Consider the following 23,276-nt stretch of genomic DNA (forward strand, 5'->3'; position numbering starts at 1 on the left):
CCACCTATTACTGAGATTTTATTCTCGCAATTATTTTCTTGTTAAATCACTTTATGGGGGTTTTAAACCCAACTTTCCCATTTTTGTACACACCCAATTATTTTTAACTGAAATTGTTATCCAACGTACTCAATTTAAATATTCCGCTACATTGAAAAATACTGAAGGCCTGGAACAGTGTTTTCCGGGTATCACCGTTGTGAATATGTTCATGTTTCTTGTATGTCTATGCGCTCACACGATGTAAAAAGAAATGAGGGCCAATAAAATAATATATAAAACCGAACGAAACCAAACCAACTGTCAACGAGCCGAACTATAGAACAAGGGCGACTCTTACAGTGGGAACTGGAACCATGTTTTGACGTGACACGTGCCGCTATCTTTTGGGTGGGCCCATAACTACCAACAAAAAAAAACTCGGACGGGAGGTTCAATTCAAAGTCTTAACATTATAATTCTAGAAAAAATTTAAACTAAATACAGTTTTGTAATAAATTATTTTCCTATATAAATGAGTTGGGGAAGCAGTATTTTTGGCATGCCACACCACATAATATGAGGCTACCAAAAAAAAGTGAGTTAATTTTCACTGGTTCGTTTCCCTGATAATAGCTGATGCATTACTTCTCACAATCCATGTAGCAATGCATCATGAAAGCTACATACTACCTAGGTAGGTGGGTCCGTAACTGCTTAGAAAAAAAAAATAGGTCTTCGTCATGGCAATTAGACTTTCTCCCCCGTGCCTCGTAATAAGGGGTGACGAGCACACGTCGCGTCGGGGGTAGTTAATCAGGGGGGGGGGGGGGGGCTTTTCAGTCCGGCCAGCCGCCCCCGGCCGTGCAGCCACGCCAGCCGTCGCGTCGGGGGCCAGTCGGCGTCCCTTTCGCCGCCGCCGCCCTGGCGCGTCGCCGGACTTAGTCGTATTCGACGCCGACACACGACGAACACAGGAACGTCACTACGTTCAAACGGGAGTCCTGCTCACGTTGGGGCTTTATACGTACCTACGCACGCGTCCGACAACCACCAGTGTCGTTCTCGACATCGATACCGGACGACACAAGGAAAAAAGTCAGGAGTCTTGCTCACGCTAGGGCTGCATGTGCACGTCATTAATATTACCGGTGTATCGGTATTGGTATCCGATGGCACAAATAAATAAGGAAAAACATGTTAATTAAATAAGTCTTGTTCGCAAAAAAAGAACGTTTGCACACAACCCGATATTATATTCGGCTATCGACGGCGATTTCGGGTGGCATAATGAAATCAATATATTAAAATAGGGGATTTTCTTCATCGTTTGGCTTTTTGAAGGGAAATGGTAAAATGAAAAGGGGAGGGGGTGAAATTATAGCTTGAATAGTTATGATTCAGGTTTGTTGTATACCTTTTTGGTTTTGCTACCCCTATGTCCTGAAAAATTTTCCATTTTTTTTTTCAGACACTTTAAAAATAATTAGAAACACAAGCATACAATATATATTTAAGCAATCTTTTGTTTTCCTTGAAGGTCACAAAAATCAAGCAGCTGGTAATATTTAAAGTGCAAAAAAATCCAATAGGCGCGCTGCTGGGCCTCACGGAACACGTGTGACTTTCAGTAATTACTGAACAAGTAACCGCAGTCAACTAAGTTTCGCAATTTCTCGGCAATCTTGATGCAGGCCCATAGTAGGCCTAACTGCGCGCTCACGTCACGCGGCCTCGACTGTACTGTCCGACCCGGAGAAAACTGCGGCGAAACCCCCCCCCCCCCCCCCCCAACTTTCTCATTAAGGGAGAGGAGACACGCCACAGAAACTTCGCCGTCTCGGAGATTATTAATTTTTTTTTGTTATCAGCGAGTCGTGCGACGGAACACGTCACCCCCCCCCCCCACCCCCACCCACGCCGAGCGCGGACAGAGTTGGCGGCGATTATCTCCCCGCGGGACCTACTCACGGCTGCCAACAGTTCGCAACTATTCCACCTGCAAACATAACTTTCATGCAAACGCTTAGACCGAAAAAAAAAAACTGTTTAATATTACAATGTACAAAACTAAAAAAAAAAAAAAAAAAAAAAAAAAAAAAAAAAAAATCTGTGATAACTTTGTCCGTAAAATCTAGCATATATTTTTCAATGACATACTTTTTATTTGACGCGGTATGCGAATCCCCCTCAGTTGTAAAGTATGTTATATCTTCAATGCTGTCTCCCGCTCTAGTCAACTGCTGCTACCAGAACGAAAAATTCACATATATTTACGTGACATTTCCTTATTCTTTGTTATATACATAAGTACTTGACTACGTATTTTTCTTTATCCATATATCTTTCTTTAAATATATTTTTCTAGGCATCCACGTATGCATATATATTTTTGGATTTCAGAAACGTCCATGACACACTTAAGTAAATTAATAAAGAACTATGATCAATTATTTTATTTTATTAATACCACTACGTATATTCTAACTATACAACATTTTAATACAATTATCCTTTCCACTAGTATCTATATGTATATTTGTCCAATTATATATTTATTATATATTTATCATGTTTAGCTGGTAAAAAACTAAGATGGCTACCCGGGTGGCATCCGTGGCCCTGTCCCGACTCTGACGCGAACGCACGAAAACCCACGTCCACGAGGAATCATTTTGTTATTCAATGTGTTTTTTTCTTCGATCGCTTATGTACGCGTTTGGGTATAAAATTGGATGACGCACTTAAATCAAAATACTTCACATTATGCTATACCTGGGATATTAACTCAATTATGTTCTTTCATTATCTCGTAAGTCAACTCATATAGTACTTAAACTTATTCACAGACGAGCTGCAAGCTTATTAAGTCTAAATTTGTATATATGAAAACTCTGAAAACTAAATTTTTTTTGTTTCTTTTGACGTCAGCGCATGAATCCCTTTACGCGTAGGGCTGATGCACGCGGTTGAACATGAGCAGTTACGTTGGAACTCTTCAATTTAGTCATGCAACTGCTGTCTCTCCGCACGCAGCGCACGAATGTAGTTACAGAACTGATCCTGGCGGTTCCTTGCGGCGTTGCCGTGACGGTTGCAGGGAGCGGTTGAAGCTCTGGCCGCCCCTGCCGCGCTACGCAACCAGCTTTTCATCTGTGCGGGCGGGAGGCATACGACTCAAAGCGCTGTTGCTGGAACGTGCGAGAGAGAATCACTATGTTAATTTACTACAGTGCACAATAAATGTAAGTACGTGGTATTATCGCTGGCTTAATTAAAGTACGTAAATGCATTATTATTTGAGACACTACCTTTCAGTTTCAAGGGTAAACTGGATGTAGAGACGACAGAAATGCTTATGTTTCGGATTATTTTATGACTTTAATATTCAGAATAATATTTCAAGGTTACAACTTGTATTCCTACGACGCGCGCCAGGTTCGGGGCTGGCTGGTGGCCCTGCACGGCCACTGACGTCACGCGCCGTCAACTGACTTAAGGAATGCCACGTGTGCCTGGCCGGATTACAAGGGTCCTCGCTACCTACCCTCTCCGCCCCCCGCGTACCTACCCACCTCGGGCTATTGTCACCTTTAGTGGTCCGGTAATTCCGAACTTACAGAGGCCACAGCGAGGAGTGGCGTGAATAAGAGTCGCTGTTCTGGGTGTTTCGGGCGTCAGGTCGGCCCGGGATGACGCGACACGTCACAACCGCTCTCGTCCCTTCGAGAAGAGCGTCACGGGTATATAAGCGACGACGCCGGCCTCCGCGGGGGTTCCGAGGGTTTGGATATTTCTGAGAGTAGGGGAAATAGTCTCCCCCTCGAGGAGTGATACTGGCGTGAGATCAGCGAGAGGTGAAGAGGGAAAGTGGCCCTTGCTGAACGAACCGGACCTATCGGGAGGCGATACCTGCGAGTGAAGGCCTGGCGAGCCAGTTGGGTGTGACGAGCGATAGTTGGGGACTGTACTGCGGCGCGGTGTGGGTGAGTGTGCGAAGGAAGCGGACAGAGGCGGACAGAAGAGCGAGCCACTGTCGAGCCAAGCTCTAGTGGAAAGTGTTAATTTTCCAATGATCAGTGTAAAACTAATAATTGTGGACAGAAATCTTGAGTGCAGTTATTAAATTTATATTGTAGACATTAGTAATAAATAAAACTTAATTGGGCTATCCCTTACGAACTCAGTAGTAGTTCTCCCTACATAAATCGTAACATTATTATTAAACACAAGAGTGACAAATAAAGCTGCAGAACCAACAACCCCTATCACAGTTTATAGATCTGCAATATGTAGATATATTATACAGCCCATTGGAAAATATATATGTATATATATATAAACAATCGTCTTTGAGAGTTTGTTGTCTGTGTCGTTGCTTCCGAATCACAATGTTGCTATGAACACTAAGCTTAATTCCTATTAGGATCCATAACTGCCAGCATCTGATATGTATATCGGATAGAATATTATAGATACAGTCTGTCAGGAACGCTAGCAGACTATTTGTAAATGTCTTAGTGTTTTGAGTAGAACCCACTTAAAAGTTGCTGAAATAATCTTTTCCGTAAACATTTTGGCATGACTATAAATCTAAAACCATAATCGTGTTTTAAATTGTTAGAGGTTCAATTGTTTCAGATTTGTAAAATTATTCTGATGACATATTGCTTTAATGTATTATATGGTGATTTGGTGAAATGAAGCATTAAAAATATTACTTTTATATTTAAAAGAGTCGTTTATTAGCTCTGTCGTTGATTTACTATGAACGAGTTAGTTCGTGACTAAAATGTAACATTTTAAACAGTTTTGAGTTTTAATGCAAGCATTTTATGAATCGCAAAATCATCGTTTAGTTATAATTCACATTTCTTACAGGTACAAAGGTAATTAAGGTAATGTGCCTGGCCTAAACTTCGCATCCAAGTGCTTGATAATGATGGCAGCTTGTGTGTCTGTCCAACGCGTAAATCTTCCATTGCGGAATTTACAGTTGCGGTTTTTAGAAGTGGTTAATTTACGACACAGGGTGAATACCTTGTAGCACGTGCTCGTAACAATTCAGAGCTAATATTTATGGAACGAGTACTCTTACCGGTGACAGGTAACTGAAGGCGAAAGAGGCTGCCAAGCTTTATTTTGTAATTTATTTTAATACGTACGCAAGCCGCTTCGCGTATTATTAGTTTCCAAGGCACAACTGGTTGGTTTGGTTGGCGTGTGAATGGTTACATGTTCAATATCTCAATAGGCACATAGTAAAGAATTTGACGCAGAATGACTGCGGCTGTTAACTCTTATGTCCACATTGGATTTAAAAAAATATTATAAACTTAATTGAAAATATAAATGGAACGCCAAAGGGGTATTTTATTCATAAGTTTTGCAGAGCGCACACATAAATGTGGTAACACAAAATTTCCGCAGAATCTAAACGCCAACTAACTAGAACACCCATCCTTTATTTTTTTATGGTTCGGTGTTTCGCGTGACTTATCGACAAGCCTGAAGGTACACGAGTTGCAATAAAAAAAAATTCGGCCGAGCGAATACTGAGATTTCCGAGAAATTCGGCTCGGAACTTAAAAATTAACTGGTTTTGCCTCCCGGGGGGAAAGGGGGTAAGGAGGTAGATTCTTTTATCCTTTCATGGGTTCTCTCAAAAAACATACCTATATTCAACCCCCTCCTCCCTACCCAACCTTCTCAACACCATACGAGGCGTTTTCTTTTGTGAGCGATGTTATCATTGTTTTTTTTTTTTTTGTTTTTTTTCCCCGTCTGGTCGTGAAACTGAAGACCGCGCCGGCCGCGAGACCGCAGACCCGGCGACCAGACATCGCGTGTTCGCGCCGTCCGTGGGATCGACTCTCCGCCGGTAGCACAACATGCCATATGTTCTTTTATCCACCTCTTCCCCCCCCCCTACCCGTGGCTTCCTGCGGTCGCAACATGGCGGCCCGCCCGTCGCCCCTTCTCCCCCCCCCCCCCCCTCCAGACCCGCGCGCCGTTCAGTGAGACGTTATTCACGTGTCCAATAAACCTTCTGTCCGTCAAGCTTTCTTTTAATTTTAATCTAGTTGGTTTTAAGGCACCTAAGGCGTCCGTTAAAAAACGGCGAGTACAACCAGCTCTTTAATTTAAAATACATGAAATAGTTATAAAAAATTCAATTTCTTTGATAAATGTTTTCTGCTATGTGTAGGTAAATGAAATTATATTAAAAAAAATTAAAAATTCGTTTTGCACGAAGAACTTTTTAAAAAAACTACATTGCGCGTTAGTTGGCTCTGGTCATTCATTAATCCTCTTTGGTGTGAATTCGATTCAATAGACACCAAGATGGCAACCATACTAGCCGTGCGATTCGTATGAAGGTGCTCAGTTGAATAGAGTTCGCAACAACATTAGCGTGCTAGAATTCAAACGTGCCATAAGATCCATTCGCCATAAAATAACATATATCTATATCTCATGCGCTGGAAGATCGACACATCAGTTGTTGGTAGATATACATATTTGCAAGAGGTGCCCAACAACTTGAATCATACCAAACAGATATACGCGGCCATAACCTTGGCAAAATTAAGACACGGCTAGCGAGCTTGACATTACCGGCCTCGTCAAAATATGACGCTATGGTCCCCCCGCGCGCCACGGGACCCGCCAGTAATGCTGGGAGGAACAGGTTAGCAAAGAGCCGATGAAAATGAGTCACACAGCAAGCGTATGAAAACAGAATTTTGCACAGCGCTGGCAGAACCTGCCAGACGTTGTCCTGCCATGGTTTATTTGTTTACCTCTATATATCTTAACATTTATGATTCTGTATGTAATCTAGAATCTATGAAGCGCGCGCCTGTCAGCAGCCTCGCGCCTAGAAGCACCAGCCGGCGTTGCACTTATCACCCCGCCTCGTCAGCACTGACGCACCCCAGACAGGGTGTCCACAAGGAAAAAAAAATATTTCGTACCAACTTAGGCGAGAAAAAAGTACTAGATTTGAAAAAAAAGTACTAAATTTATAATTTAAACAATTCAGGAAGTTATTATGACATTTCAATGCTCGAACATAAATATCACACTACACACACACACACACACATATATTCCATAGTTTTAAAAATAATTATGCTTAATAATAAAACATATTGGTGTTACTGTAATATTATTATATTTAAGAAAAAAGTACTAGAGCTGAGCGTAAATGTACTAGACCACTAAACAACTTATAAAAGTACTAGATCTAGTACGAAAGTAGTAACTGTGGACACTCTGACCCCAGACGAGGCGGACCCCCTTGAGACGAGGCTATGTCCTCCAAGGCCTCGCTCGCGGCCCGTCCCGGGGGGGTGGGGAGGGGGGAGGGGCACACGGCCCGACAGCCGCGCGAGGTCGCCGCTGCAGCCGCCGCAGGGGCCAGTGGCGTGGACGAAACCCGGGGACACAGTGTGACCTCGCCCCAGCACGGCGCGGCACAGCCAACAGCCAGTCTGGGCCGGCACACCGGGCAGGGGGGAGGGGTTCCCGTACTTTTACTTGGACAACACTTGCCAAGAAACGGGCCGTAATACTATAATATAAATATATTTTAACTTTGTACAACGCATGGCTATAGTTATTTCTGCATATGTGAAATACGTTGTTAATGTTGTTATTGGTTTCAGGGGTTGGGACAAATCTAACAACACAGTAAAAATTATAATGGGAGCTGAAGTATTTTTTTTTTTGTAAAAGTACAAATTTTGGTAAATTACATACCAACTGGAATTTATTTATAAACCTGTGTCTTCTTTTCAGTTCTAAGAATAGTAACAGTACTATTACTAACACAACTTTTTTACTAATGCAGAACTTCTGTAAGAGCTCATAACACAGCCAAGTGGAATTTGAAGCCTACGTCCACTTAACAAGCAATGTTAATTATTATGGTATATTCACTTATCTATATCTGACTACCCAATAAACTCTGGAAAAAAATAATTGATAGTGATAAGTGACTCATTCATGTTTAATATCACGTCCTTCCTCCTGGAAGAAACCCTCTCGTGATTTTACAAGATATTTGTTTTTATATTGCTAAACATATCCTTCAGAACATTTAAACACATTCGTAGAAATGAAGCATCTATGTTGCCTATGAATTTGCTGTATAGTTGTCAGCATTCATTCTACTGAACTTGTACAAAAAAATTGGCTTAGGTTTCCAAAAAAAATTACATTATAATTTTTTTTTATTGTGTAAGGTCTAATAAGAACGCATTTTAAGTGTCTAATGGTGTGCATTCCAACTTCTCTCCAAATGATAACGCAAATTCGACTTGTTCCTACAGAACGCAAATTCGACTTTTTTCTACAGAAAACTTGTCTGTACATGTTACGTTTAGTTATTACGTTTGTATAACAGCATAAAAGACCAAAGCGGGTATTTTCACAGACGGTTTTCGGCACCCAGTACTCCATTTAGAATGTCCCTTGTTTGACAGGTGCTTCAGCAAACTTTGATATAATAGTTTCAAACAAATACAATAATCATTAATAAATTATTAAATATTATGGTGTTACATTAGTCTGTGTTTGTTTTGTACATAAAATCGCTATGTTCACCGAAAGCCGGTGTGCTTTAAGCTGCGCTACGGGGAGCAGCTATCAACCAATTCACGTGAAATTAGTAGCTTTAATTTACAGGATCGTAAATAATTATCGTCGAAATAATCTATTGGATTATTACCCATAAATATCGCTGGTGGGACTAAATAATTTTTAGTAGCTGTTCAGACGTCTTCTTGAGTGCAGACTCATGTCGTGTTGGCCTAATTAAAGCAGGAAACGAGGCACAATTAAAAAGCCACGTCGAATCGAGATTTCCCCCCCTCCACCGTCGCACAGAAATAGCTCCAGACACTTCGACCTCCAAGCCTGGGACGGTCGTACCGAATCGCTGGACCGCCTAAACGGCATTCACTGGTTACGAGTCAAGCTTGAAGGCCAGGAGCGAACCTAAGTTGGGCCGGTGGCTTATTATTATGAGCGCGGCGACTTCTTATATGCTGGCAAAAAAAATGTATCTGTGGAAAGTCATAAACTTACTCGCGATTTTATGGCCAAGAAACATTTTCTGTGTTCATAAGGTGATAAATATTTCGTGTTTAAGAAGTGGTGGGACACATTGCTCGGGGTTTTTCCGTTTTTGGGACGGGTGGGGGGGGGGGGGAGAATAAAAATAAAAATTGGAAATCTACTTTCAAACAAAAATAAGTTGTTGATGAAAACGAAAGCATCAACCTTCGGAATGTTTGTCTTTTACTGACTAAACTGTAAGTTTGTTTTTGTAAACGGAACAGCAATATTCATGTTAAGATTAGAGATATATTTTTAATTTGTACATGTACAAATAACTTACATACCGCTTAATTAGCTTCAGGGATACGACTTTTTTTAGTAAAAAAATAGTAAATTTTTTACCACTTTTGCGGTCGAATAAGGAAAAATTGTAAAGGTTAAAATATGATATTAAATCAGAATTTTGTACTTTTTTCTTGCACAGATTCTTACCTTCGTCTTAATTTTCTTGGATATATGATTTATTACTATAAAATATAACGTGATCCTGTTTCGCTGCCTTTGGGGTTTACGTCATTCATGCTACGTTTCCTACATCCAGCTTTATTTACTATGGAAATATGATTTTTTATGATAAAACAAAACATTCTCCCTGTTTAAAAGATGAAATCCTGAAAACTGATAAAAAATAACAATTCGTAACTCTGTATACTTGTTGTTCATTCTAAATTTCCAACCCTTAGATCGAGTGGATTCAGAACTATGCTATTTTTTCTTTAAACTATGCTTAAACCCTTTACCCCCCCCCCCCTCCCAACGGACGAAATATTGCAAATTTTAAAATAATAATTTTTAATTTGTACAGTGTAATTTACGTCTTACCTAATTAGTTGCTGAGATACGATTTTTTTAAATAAATGAAAAATTACCCCGTTTTCATCTCAATTTATGGACGAATTTTAATAAACGCCAAAAATACTCTGCATACAAGTTTTTTTAGTTTCTAGGAAATGTTTTTTTGTTGTTTTATAAACACACATATCACTTTTAAGAAAATCGATCGATGCTCGAACAGACACAGAAACAAACGGACAAAAATTTTAAATTATATTTTTAAGTTCTCCATTATGTAAATAGCCATTAACAATATACATATATTTTTTTTACAATTGCATCCAATTTACAAACATTTTTCCTCGAACAGTTTTATTATTAGTATAGATTTCTCGGCTACTGGTTTTCAAAGGAATCATTCGTAAAAGTAAAGAACTTTTTTCCCCCACTCCTGTGTAGTAGCTTGCATTTTTCTTTTCAGCAGTGCTGCGATTGGATTCCATTTACGATAGGTTGATAGGTTCTTTTTTTTTCTTTTTTTTTTTCTTTCTTCGTGCCGGTGGAAAAGAAAGAGGCGACGGCGGAGGTCTCGTGAAGCTATAAGGCCGGACACCTGCGGAGTCGGGACTCCCGTCGGCTGCCGGACTTTGTTCCCTGTGTCCGTCGCCGCGGGGCCCGTCCGTGACGTACACGGGGGCTGCCGCGGCTCCCTCTCCCGAGGGCAGGGTCCCCCGTCTCCCGGCGTTGCAGGCGGTGCGCGATAACACGCTGTCGAGTCGAGTTCCGTTCACCATGATACTCAAAGTCTGGTAATGGACAACAGCTACAAGTTCCGCACAAAAAAAAAAAAAAATTATGAATCTTAATTTTTGGACTTAATTTGAAATACGCAGTCTAATTTTTATTTTTTTTTCAGTTTTCTTTTCCTTTGATTATTTGTTTCCAGAGTTATGTCTCATAAATAAAACTGCCATTTCGCAAGAGAAATTATTTTTTTTCTAAATTAAAAAAAAAATAACCATAGCTTACCTTATGAGTATCTAAAACTAAAAAAGATTAAAGTAGGCCTAGTTTCCTAGTGGTGAACCAACGTTAATAAAAATTTCAAGTGTAAAACGTTGGTAATCCTTGGCTTAGAGCTTCCGCGAAGCCGCGTCAAGCGCGTGCGTGACGTAATCCCGATGCGTGTCTTGAAAGCGTCCTTTCAGACCCTGTGGGGTGGGGGGGGGGGGGGGGTTGTGGGGGGGGGGGGGTTGGTCTGTGAACTCCGCTTTCAGCATGTTACAGGGGAAAAAAAAATATTCACTTTTACAAACGATTACCTTGGAAACCAGTTGCCTAGAAATAGTTTGTAATACCACATGAAATCTATTGTAACCTTGTGCAACATATGGCTACGGTTATTTTGCATAAAGAAAAAAACGTTTTTCGAGATAGTACTGAGTATTTTTGACAAACTTTGGCGCATTGTTTTATATACTAATTGATGCTTCAGTCAAAAATTTTTTAAAACACAAAAAAAATAATTGAATATCCAACGAGTTGTCTTAATTTTGTTGTACCATGCTTATTATGTGCGCAGTTAATACTGGAAAATTATTCATAGAACGGTTTGCAAATAGATTTAACTAATGTAGGTACTGGGACAAAACATAGCATAAATGCCGGGGTAAGAATCCTAACCCAGTATTACTTCCAACACTATTTTGTAGGGATAAAGTTGTTTTCATATAAATGTAAAATTTATAAATATCTTTAATATTACTCGAATATTTATGTTCCCTTTACAAAAAAAAATATATATTGTGCATTGAAGTTGAGTGCTCTGTATTGACTTTGAAATTTTACACGAGAAAGTCAACTTTTCAATTATTGTATACCTCTCGCCTTGCATACAATAGTTTCGGCCACCATCTTCTTTGCTTTTTTTTTCGTCGTAATAAAATGACTACATATGTATTTGCGTAAAACTTTCAAAAAAATCGTTAATTTTCTTAAAAACTGTGTATTTTTACACCAATGTTGATTTTTTTATGAATATCATCATAAATTTTTGTAAAATTAAACGATATTTTTGTATATTTGCTCATGTAATGTTGCCTGATATGACATAGGAATGAAAGTGAGTAAATTTACACTTGCTTATAATGTTTTAGCATGTATAATGTTTGTGTGAAATTACTAATACCCTGTTGGTGTGTTATTATTACAACATAACGTGTTATTTAATTTTATTTTAATGAAATTTTACTAGGAAATTGTGGGTCTGAAACTATCAGAATAATTGTTAATTTAACTGAGTATTTTCACACCAATTTTAATTTTATGAATATCAATCTACATTTAGTGTAAAATTACAGGATGTACTTGTAAGTAACAAAAAAGTATTTACAGAAGTACTGAGTTCAGATTCTTACCAGGCATTTGTGCTTTATGTTGTCCCAGTACCTCAATAGTAAAGTTATTTGTAAACAGTTCCCTGAATAGCTTTCCAGTATTATCTGCACATATAAACATGGTACAACAAAATAAAATACAATAGTTAATATTCGATTATCTTTTCCATGGTTCAAAAATATTATGCTTTAATGATAAATCAATTAAAATATACATTTATGCGCCAATTTTCTTAATCAATACTCAGTATTATAAAGAAAAAAACATATTTTATATATGCAAAAATAACCATAGCCATGTGTTGTACAAAGTCACAATATCTATCTTGTAGATATTGTTACAAACTATTTCTCGGCAACTGGTTTCCAAAAGAATCTTCTGTAAAAGCACAAAAAAAAATGTTTCTGAGTAATTGTACCTTCTAAAGTTGATTTTCCGCGTTCTAGTAAAATTGGTTGGATAAAAGTTGATTTTAATATCGTGAGATGTATGCCACATGTTACTGAGTCCGTGATTTCACTAAATGGTTTCGTGCTTCATCCAGAATATAAACCTAACAATCAGCTCACAGGGAAAACTTTGATATAACCTCAAGTTTAGTGTACGTATTAATAAACGATTTTCATCTTTTTACAAAAATAACTTGCGTTAATTATTCCATCCACACGAAAAAAAAAATTCTGTATATTAGCTAGTTTTAAATAGTTGAGAGATATAATGGACCTTATCACATTTGATTGAAAGTTACCAGAGTAATGATAATTTTTAACTTAATGCCATTAATATTTCGTGAGCAATTTTCGTATCTCCGGAATGAAGGGAAATATGTTTTTTCCCCTTCTCGCGCCACGGTTACCTGCTCCGAGCTCGAGGGCACGTCATGCAACCGTTAACGCCCCGCGGCCCGTTTTTCCGGAGTTTTTCCTGTTTTCCTTGGACGGTCGAAGGCCTCCCGCGCGGCGGTGTGCGCACACAACCTGGAAAAACACAACTTCGAAACGTCGTACTTTAGAACTATCACATATTAAAAAACCAACCAGTTAGAACAGTAATAAAAAGGAACACAGAACCACTTAATTTTTAAACGTCGTAACTTAGGCAATCGTAACATAAAACCATCCAAACTTGGTAGCATACAACTTAGCACTGTCATAACTTAAAGACACGTAATTTAGAAGAACACAATTCCAAACCCATACTTAGAAGTATTACAAGATATAATCACATAAGTAAGAACAGACAACGTAGAATATAATTACAAAAAAAAATTAAATACATATAATGCATAAGGTGCTAGCCAAAATAATGGGGGTAGGCCTAACTATTGACAAACACCTTGAGAGGTATAGGGAATCAGGAAGGTATAAGTAAAGAAATGCACCAACATTCTCCTTTATAGGAGAGTGAAGTTGGAAAACAATTTTGAGAGGAAACCATCTCTAGTGGAAATGACAGGGATCGAACCCAAGACCTCCTGTATGCAAACCGCACTCACTAAAACATGAAAAAAAAAAAAACATTTTTTCAACAAGCGTTTAAAATATTCAAACTGGCGTACCCGTACAGTGCCTAATACGGATAATCTTGTTCCCATAAATTATATTTTTTTCGAAGCTCGCATGTATGAAAAATCATACCATAGAACTTTTCCACAACTTAAGTGTTTATGAATAGACAGTTTCGTCCTTTCAAGGAAAATAAATTCAAGCAAATAGTACCTATCTGTTTCATGTTTGTTACAGTAACGTAATGGCAAACCTTAAAAAATCTAATTAAAGTGATCAAATAGTGAAATAGTGTGGTTAAAGAGTTTCAACAAAAACCACACAGATGTTTTTTTTTCCCCTATGAAAAGGACGTATCTGAAATTGAGTTCCTCGACGAAAGTGAAAGTAGTTCGTGTACGTATGTCTCCAAAGAATCGTCGAAGGCCAGTTTTGAGCGGGCGAATTGTAACCGAAGCCTTATTAGGTGACGCGGCAGCTGAAAAATGACGTTTTAATTGCGATGATGGAGTGCCTCGATACTTTGACTGCGCGGTTGGACGGTTTCACAAACCGTCGTCGGACAAAAGAGAACTCCTTGCTTCCCCCTCCCGCGGCGACCTATCCAAATGGACAATACATTCAACAGCTTCGTCAGGATCCAGTTAACTCTGCTCCGCCGGCCTTCGCCGCCCAGACGAGGCCCGTCTGTCCGCGCGGCGAGGTAAGCCGCGCTGCAAAGGCGTCCACGGCGAACACAGCGCCGCGACACCGCTCGGGTTCCGACGGAGACTCCAGTCTGCGGGGCTAGCAGCTAGGGGCCTTCGGGATCGGCGGGGCTCGCAGCTAGGGGCCTGCGGGATCCGCGGAGCTATCAGCTAGAGGGCGGCGGGATCCGCGGGGCTAAAAGCTAGGGGCCTGCGGGATCCGCGGGGCTATCCGCTAGGCGCCTGCGGGATCCGCGGGGCTAGCAGCTAGGGGGCGGCGGGATCCGCGGGGCTCGCAGCTAGGGACCTGCGGGATCTGCGGGGCTCGCAGCTAGGGGGCGGCGGGATCCGCGGGGCTCGCAGCTAGGGGCCTGCGGGATCTGCGGGGCTCGCAGCTAGGGGCCTGCGGGATCCGCGGGGCTATCAGCTAGGGGCCTGCTGGATCTGCGGGGCTCGCAGCTAGGAGCCTGCGGGATCCGCGGGGCTATCAGCTAGGGGCCTGCGGGATCCGCGGGGCTATCAGCTAGGGGGCGGCGGGATCTGCGGGGCTCGCAGCTAGGGGCCTGCGGGATCCGCGGGGCTAGCAGCTAGGGGCCTGCGGGATCTGCGGGGCTCGCAGCTAGGGGCCTGCGGGATCCGCGGGGCTATCAGCTAGGGGGCGGCGGGATCAGCGGGGCTCGCAGCTAGGGGCCTGCGGGATCCTCGGGGCTATCAGCTAGGGGGCGGCGGGATCCGCGGGGCTAGCAGCTAGGGGCCTGCGGGATCCGCGGGGCTAGCAGCTAGGGGCCTGCGGGATCCGCGGGGCTCGCAGCTAGGGGCCTGCGGGATCCTCGGGGCTATCAGCTAGGGGGTGGCGGGATCCGCGGGGCTAGCAGCTAGGGGCCTGCGGGATCTGCGGGGCTCGCAGCTAGGGGCCTGCGGGATCTGCGGGGCTCGCAGCTAGGAGCCTGCGGGATCCGCGGGGCTATCAGCTAGGGGCCTGCGGGATCCGCGGGGCTATCAGATAGGGGCCTGCGGGATCCGCGGGGCTATCAGCTAGGGGGCGGCGGGATCCGCGGGGCTCGCAGCTAGGGGCCTGCGGGATCTGCGGGGCTCGCAGCTAGGGGCCTGCGGGATCTGCGGGGCTCGCAGCTAGGGGCCTGCGGGATCCGCGGGGCTATCAGCTAGGGGCCTGCGGGATCCGCGGGGCTATCAGCTAGGGGCCTGCGGGATCCGCGGGGCTATCAGCTAGGGGGCGGCGGGATCTGCGGGGCTCGCAGCTAGGGGCCTGCGGGATCCGCGGGGCTAGCAGCTAGGGGCCTGCGGGATCCGCGGGGCTATCAGCTAGGGGCCTGCGGGATCTGCGGGGTTCGCAGCTAGGAGCCTGCGGGATCCGCGGGGCTATCAGCTAGGGGCCTGCGGGATCCGCGGGGCTATCAGCTAGGGGCCTGCGGGATCCGCGGGGCTACCAGCTAGGGGGCGGCGGGATCTGCGGGGCACGCAGCTAGGGGCCTGCGGGATCCGCGGGGCTAGCAGCTAGGGGCCTGCGGGATCTGCGGGGCTCGCAGCTAGGGGCCTGCGGGATCCGCGGGGCTATCAGCTAGGGGGCGGCGGGATCAGCGGGGCTCGTAGATAGGGGCCTGCGGGATCCTCGGGGCTATCAGATAGGGGGCGGCGGGATCCGCGGGGCTAGCAGCTAGGGGCCTGCGGGATCCGCGGGGCTAGCAGCTAGGGGCCTGCGGGATCCGCGGGGGTCGCAGCTAGGGGCCTGCGGGATCCTCGGGGCTATCAGCTAGGGGGTGGCGGGACCCGCGGGGCTAGCAGCTAGGGGCCTGCGGGATCTGCGGGGCTCGCAGCTAGGGGCCTGCGGGATCCACGGGGCTATAAGCTAGGGGCCTGCGGGATCTGCGGGGCTCGCAGATAGGGGCCTGCGGGATCCGCGGGGCTAGCAGCTAGGGGCCTGCGGGATCTGCGGGGCTCGCAGCTAGGGGCCTCTGGGATCCGCGGGGCTATCAGCTAGGGGGCTGCGGGATCCGCGGGGCTCGCAGCTAGGGGCCTGCGGGATCCTCGGGGCTATCAGCCTGGGGGCGGTGGGATCCGCGGGGCTAGCAGCTAGGGGCCTGCGGGATCTGCGGGGCTCGCAGCTAGGCGCCTGCGGGATCCTCAGGGCTATCAGCTAGGGGGCGGCGGGATCCGTGGGGCTCGCAGCTAGGGGCCTGCGGGATCCTCGGGGCTATCAGCTAGGGGGCGGCGGGATCCGCGGGGCTAGCAGCTAGGGGCCTGCGGGATCCGCGGGGCTATCGGCTAGGGGCCTGCGGGATCGGCGGGGCTATCAGCTAGGGGGCGGCGGGATCCGCGGGGCTCGCAGCTAGGGGCCTGCCGGATCCGCGGGGCTCGCAGCTAGGGGCCTGCGGGATCCGCGGGGCTATCAGCTAGGGGCCTGCGGGATCCGCGGGGCTATCAGCTAGGGGGCGGCGGGATCCGCGGGGCTATCAGCTAGGGGCCTGCGGGATCCGCGGGGCTATCAGCTAGGGGGCAGCGGGATCCGCGGGGCTCGCAGCTAGGGGCCTGCGGGATCTGCGGGGCTCGCAGCTAGGGGCCTGCGGGATCTGCGGGGCTCGCAGCTAGGGGCCTGCGGGATCCTCGGGGCTAGCAGCTAGGGGTCTGCGGGTTCCTCGGGGCTCGCAGCTAGGTGCCTGCGGTATCTGCGGGGCTCGCAGCTAGGTGCCTTCGGGATTGCGGGGCTCGCAGCTAGGGGTCTGCGGGATCCTCGGGGCTATCAGCTAGGGGCCTGCGGGATCTGCGGGGCTCGCAGCTAGGTGCCTGCGGGATCTGCGGGGCTCGCAGCTAGGGGTCTGCGGGATCATCGGGGCTATCAGCTAGGGGCCTGCGGGATCTGCGGGGCTCGCAGATAGGGGCCGGCGGGATCTGCGGGTCTCGCAGCTAGGGGCCTGTGGGATCCGCGGGGCTATCAGCTAGGGGCCTGCGGGATCTGCGGGGCTAGCAGCTAGGGGCCTGCGGGATCTGCGGGGCTCGCAGCTAGGGTCCCGTGGGATCTGCGGGCCCGTGCAAGGGGCGACAACTCGCCAGGCGGTCTGGGCCCACAGGCACGCAATAAGTGGAAAACTTTATAATATTTGTAAACTCGGGTAAACTTATACACAAAAAATTTTTCAATACTTTTACAAAAGATTCTTTTGAAAATCAGTTGACAAGATAATAGTTTGTAACACTATAACAAATATATTGTGACTTTGTTCAACACTATGGTTATTTTTGCATGCATAAAATAAGTTTTTCGGCATATTACTGAGTATTTCTTCCAAAATAATTGGAGCAATATTTTATATTTTAAGTGATGTTTCATCCAAACATATTTTTTTTGTAAGTCATGAAAAGATAATCGAATATTCATCGTTTGTTCTTTATTTTGTTGTATCATGGTTATTTTGTGCGCAGTTGATACCGGAAAGCTATTCAGGGAACGGTTTACAAATAAATTTAACTATTGGAGATAGCATAAATGCCCGGGTAAGAATCTCAACCCAGTAGTACTGCGAACACTATTTTTCGTGATAAAGTTGTTTTCATGAAAATACACTCTTGTATAAATATCTATAATTTTACATGAATGTTTCTGTTCCATTTACAACAAAAAAAAATTCTGTGTACCCCTAAAGATCTAAAAGCAGAATCTATATTGCGACCTTTTAAACTTATCTCAATAGTCGCCTTCACTGGGCTGCAGATACACTTATATGCGGAGCAACACAGTCGAGACTAAATATCGTCCGTGAGAATTGTTGTGGCTGGGCACTCGCGTCCGTTATCACATTAATAAAACTATTTGTCACAACGTTAGTAATTTCCTTTATACACGCTTTATATTAGCTTCACCTGTATGTTTGTTTGTATGTTTGTTTGTATGTATGTTTGTAACCGACTCCTTTGGGTGCGATTTTGACCCACTTTAAACGGCCAGATTTCATTGAAACTTTGTAGATTTATCGAGGACCGATGACAATACACTAATTTGATAAGATTATTCTATTAATCAATTTGCAAAATAATATTTCTGTCAATTTATATAATTGGTAAAATGAAACAAAGACATATATGTACAGAAAACCATTTCGCTCATGTGCGAACTCTTTTCTTTCAGTTTGTCTTTGGCGCGATATAAACAAAGCCTACTAAATATTGTGATATTTAATTAAATGAAAATTGAGAGTGGGTTATGATTATTGTGATCAATATACTTTCTTGAAGAGAATATTATCTATATTTGTAAAAATATGAAGAAAAAACTGAAATAAGGGCTTTAAATGTTGTTTCTTTCGTTAAATAGAGAAACACAATTACGTCTTTGTATCATAATTTTTACCAATTAACCAAGAGTGAAAAATTATTATAAAACAACATTTTATGCATATATTTCACGAAACATGGAAAAATTGCGGTTTGATTTTGCTGTGAAACCAACAGCAGATGGGAAATCAAACACCATATGCATAACCTCAATAGCTACACCTGATGGGCAGATTTTTGAAATTCCACTCGAACACCAACCTGCAAATCTACACCAAGCAGTTACAAAAACTCCAAACTATGCCAAGGTCAGTAAATCATTAAATATAAGACATCAAACACGGAAAATATGGCTAAGTTTGACAGATGATATATCAAAAAACATATTTGGATAGAGAGCAAAACTTACAGTTTAAGGATTTTTACCTGGAAGAAATTGAGGGGAAAAAAAAACACTTTTATAAATAAACCAAACTAAAAAGTAGAAAATAAATAATAGTTTGAAAAACTAAAAACACGCTTTATATAGAAAACCAAACTAAAAAATAGAATTTTTTTTAAATAAATTTGAATTAAGAACAGTGTAATTTTTTTTATAAATATAAATTAATACCTAATAGTGTAAATAAGAAAATAATGCATTTTGTTTAAAAAAAAGCGTGGGGTGCTTTTTAAGATATTATCGAAATGATAAACCTTCTACTCATATCTGTCAATAAAATATTTATAACTATTGACACCATGCACCCCACGCTTTTTTTTTAAATAAAATACATTATTTTCTTATTTACACTATTATTAATTTATATTTATAAAAAAATTGACACTATTCTTAATTCAAATTTATTAAAATTTATTTTCTATTTTTTAGTTTGGTTTTCTATATAAAGCGTGTTTTTAGTTTTTTAAACTATTATTTATTTTACATTGTTCTTTGTTTGTTTATTATATTCCGTGAAGCCAGATTGTATGTTTGTGTTCACCGTTGAATTTTAACTTAAAAAATTGCAGCAAATGCCATCCAACGCTTATATTTGGCACCTAACAGCTCCAAGCACTTTGTATTTGTTCGAGGGCAGATACATCGTTCGTATATCTCGAAATACACTTCATCTATCGATAAAATCAATGGAAAAGTCGTAAAAAAAAAGCTGTACTATTAACATTGATAAATAATGATTTTATTACTTTGTTTAGGAGAAAAAATTAGTTTCACAATGCCAATATATTTTGTTACTTTTAAATGAAATAATACGTAAATAGTCATTGACATTACGTTTGAAATTAAAATAGTAATTAATAAAAAACTAAACAATATAAAAAACTAAAATCAAGGAAATTATAAGTTTTCTTACGAACTCACAACTAATGGCGCTTCTCTATCGGTTGCCTCATTCCTGTGTTTTTGATATTGGAGTAAATCTACTAAAATCCAAGACTAAATCTCACACAACTATATATTTTGTGTAATCCGAAATTCAGAATACATTTAATAACTTTTCAGAGTCGTTCAAAAGATACATTACTTATTTGATGTATAGATACATTGATGGCCTATACAAATGTTGCCTAAAACTATTTGTAACGTATGTGTAAAAACAAATTTATATGAAAAGGTTCCGTTTTATTGTAGACAATATCCCAGCACATTTAAAGACTACAAACAGTTTTTATAATTACCAACTAATTATGTATAAAGCTCTTGAATTTGCTGTTCACAGTCAGCTTTAAGTTTACTGAAATTACAATCACATGTTGTAACCTTATCAGTATACTTTTTTTGCTGAAAATGGCGATGCTACAGCTCTAATATACTCCAATATTGGTATTAGTAAACGGATAAAAAAATATTAATTAACTTTGCTAGATCTGAGTCATGGTTTTAACAGCGAAGACAGCAGTTTTACTTTACAACACAACATTTCATCTCAGCTTTACTCCTCGTTGCGTTATTTTCAGTCGTACTAACGGGTCGCAAGCAAAGAGCCATAATAAACTATCCGACCTCCAGTTGGCGCATTGTCCTACGTGGTTTCCCAGGTCATGTCCTGGAGCCTTTATTGTTTTATTGATCTGCCTGATTGCTTATAGAATACAAATTACCACTTATATAAGGACGGTTTAAAACTATATATGTATATAATTGATATACTCATCCAACTAAATAGCTGATACAACAGACGAATAAAGTAGTTGGATAATGCAAGAGATTGGTTAAAAAAAATTGGATTGCTGATAAAAAAAAGTCAATATGATCGGGTCTGAAAAATAATTAGAAATAACATTGAGAACTTGCAGCGTTGGCATAGATCACCGGTTTTCACAAACTTAGCAAGAAGGCCAAGCAAAAACTAATAGTACAACTGTAAAAATTATCTACGAAAAATCAGCCAAATATTAGGCGAAACTAGAAAAAAGAAGTAAAAAAATACCTGTTACAAATCCAGACGTGAATATAAAGGATATAATTACTAATGGGATTATATAAATAAAATTCGCAGAGAATAATTTAATTAGTTCACTGCACTTACTAAAACGCATAAAAATCGTTCAACCCATTGTATCAGAAAAATACAGTAATGGTTTAATTATTTATATTCTCATATTTTGACGAACGTGATGTTATTTATAATGATCTTACACATGATTTGTCAGCCAAACTACCATACCTTCAGATCCCTTGTGTACGTTACACTTACATTTTGAAATACTGGCAACATTTTAAGAAAGGATTCATTTGCGCTGTCTTCTCATGTTGAAAAATAAAATACACGGGAATCGTAAATACCTTTCAAATAAATAACAACCACTTGGATCATGATAACAACACATGAGGCACCTAGTTTCAAACATGGCCAAGTCCAGTTCAACATATTTTCCAGGAAACCCATAAAACTGGTTTTGACCATTATAGTTGACAACATGTTGCTGAAAATTTATGTCTATTCTTTCTGTGGTATTTATATCTCTTTAATTACAATTTACAGTACACTTATTGAATACATTTAATGTAAATAAGGTTTGAAATATGGACTTGGCCGTATATGAAACAAAGAAAGGGACTTGGCCGTATATGAAACAAAGAAAGGGACTTGGCTATATTTGAAACTCATCAACGTGGACTTGGCTATGTTTGAAATGAAATATTTTGCTTAATGGGATTTTCACCACTAAATTCGGTATTAATATAGTTCTGCCATTTATTATCAACATTGTTTTACAGCAGACATTACAATGAAGTTAATTACGAACAAAACAATTAATTAATTCTGGTTTAGAAAAATGAAATAATAAACAAAGATATGTCCAAATAAAACAATGCACATGTTAAAATCATTATCATTACGTTGGGTTCTTCAAACAAATGAAACATCATCTTGAACACATTCATATGGAAGTTCTTCCACCATTTCATTATAGTCACCATTGCTCTCAACAATACGTCTGTACCATAGCAAAGTATCTAAACTCTTCCATTCACAACCAAAATGTTTCAACAATAGATTACTGACATCGTTCACTTTCTCTTTTTTCACAGGAATCCCAATAGGTAATTTCTGTGGATTAACATCCATTAATGTTTTGTTTTTCTTATCCTATTCCTATGTCTGTACGGTAGTGTGGTTCTCCTTTCACAAGAATATTGTTTGTTTTAAGACTTCTACGCAAATGAAACCTTTTTGCACTGTGGTATCTTGAAATGCAATAATGATGTCGCCTTCACAAAATCACTAGCTTCTTTCTTGCAGTCATATGCATCCCATTTTGTCCCCAACAGTTTATCTGACCCGTGATGTTCGAAAATATTGTGATATTCCTTTGGCTCGATGATTGTTTCCTTCCTTTTAATCTCCTTCTCAATTCGGCCAAACACTCTGTGTGAGGGCAAGAACGAATGTCCAACAACTGGAAACTTCTATAATCATATTTCTAATAATACTTTATATTATTTTTAGGTTGTGATATATTTTGTATTATTTTTGATATTAAATTATTTTTTAATCTTTTTTTGTTTATTTGGTATTTTACCCCGATTTCATTATAAATTAATTGGCGTAGATATGGTTATTTCAAATATCACGTACATAATAACCTATATTTTGAGGTGCTGGTGGACAAAAACAAGGCCGTAATTATGTAATTTGTTATAAAATAATCACTGTTCAATTTGTTGTGTGTGCGTTTCACCCATTAACTTTTTTTCATTCCATAGTAGTAAATTACTGAGCTGCTATCAAATTGACTAATGTATTGATGTATGAAATAACCTTAACTGCTTCTCTCGTGTTCTCTTCCATGACGGCGGATCTCGCTGGCGCTTCCTTGAGTGGCGTTTGTCAGTTTCCTTAATGTGATCAGACATTATAGGCACGCTTTAAAATATTTATGCACTTCAATTAAGTCTTATTTCCAACAATATTTTTAAATTAACTAACTCGCATGCAACATAAACGAATGCACATCAGCCATCTTGAATACAAACTAACATGTGACTCGTTTCGGCTTTGTGATTGGCTGGAAT

This window comes from Bacillus rossius, chromosome 6, assembly GCF_032445375.1.
Source record: "Bacillus rossius redtenbacheri isolate Brsri chromosome 6, Brsri_v3, whole genome shotgun sequence".
Classification (NCBI taxonomy): domain Eukaryota; kingdom Metazoa; phylum Arthropoda; class Insecta; order Phasmatodea; family Bacillidae; genus Bacillus; species Bacillus rossius.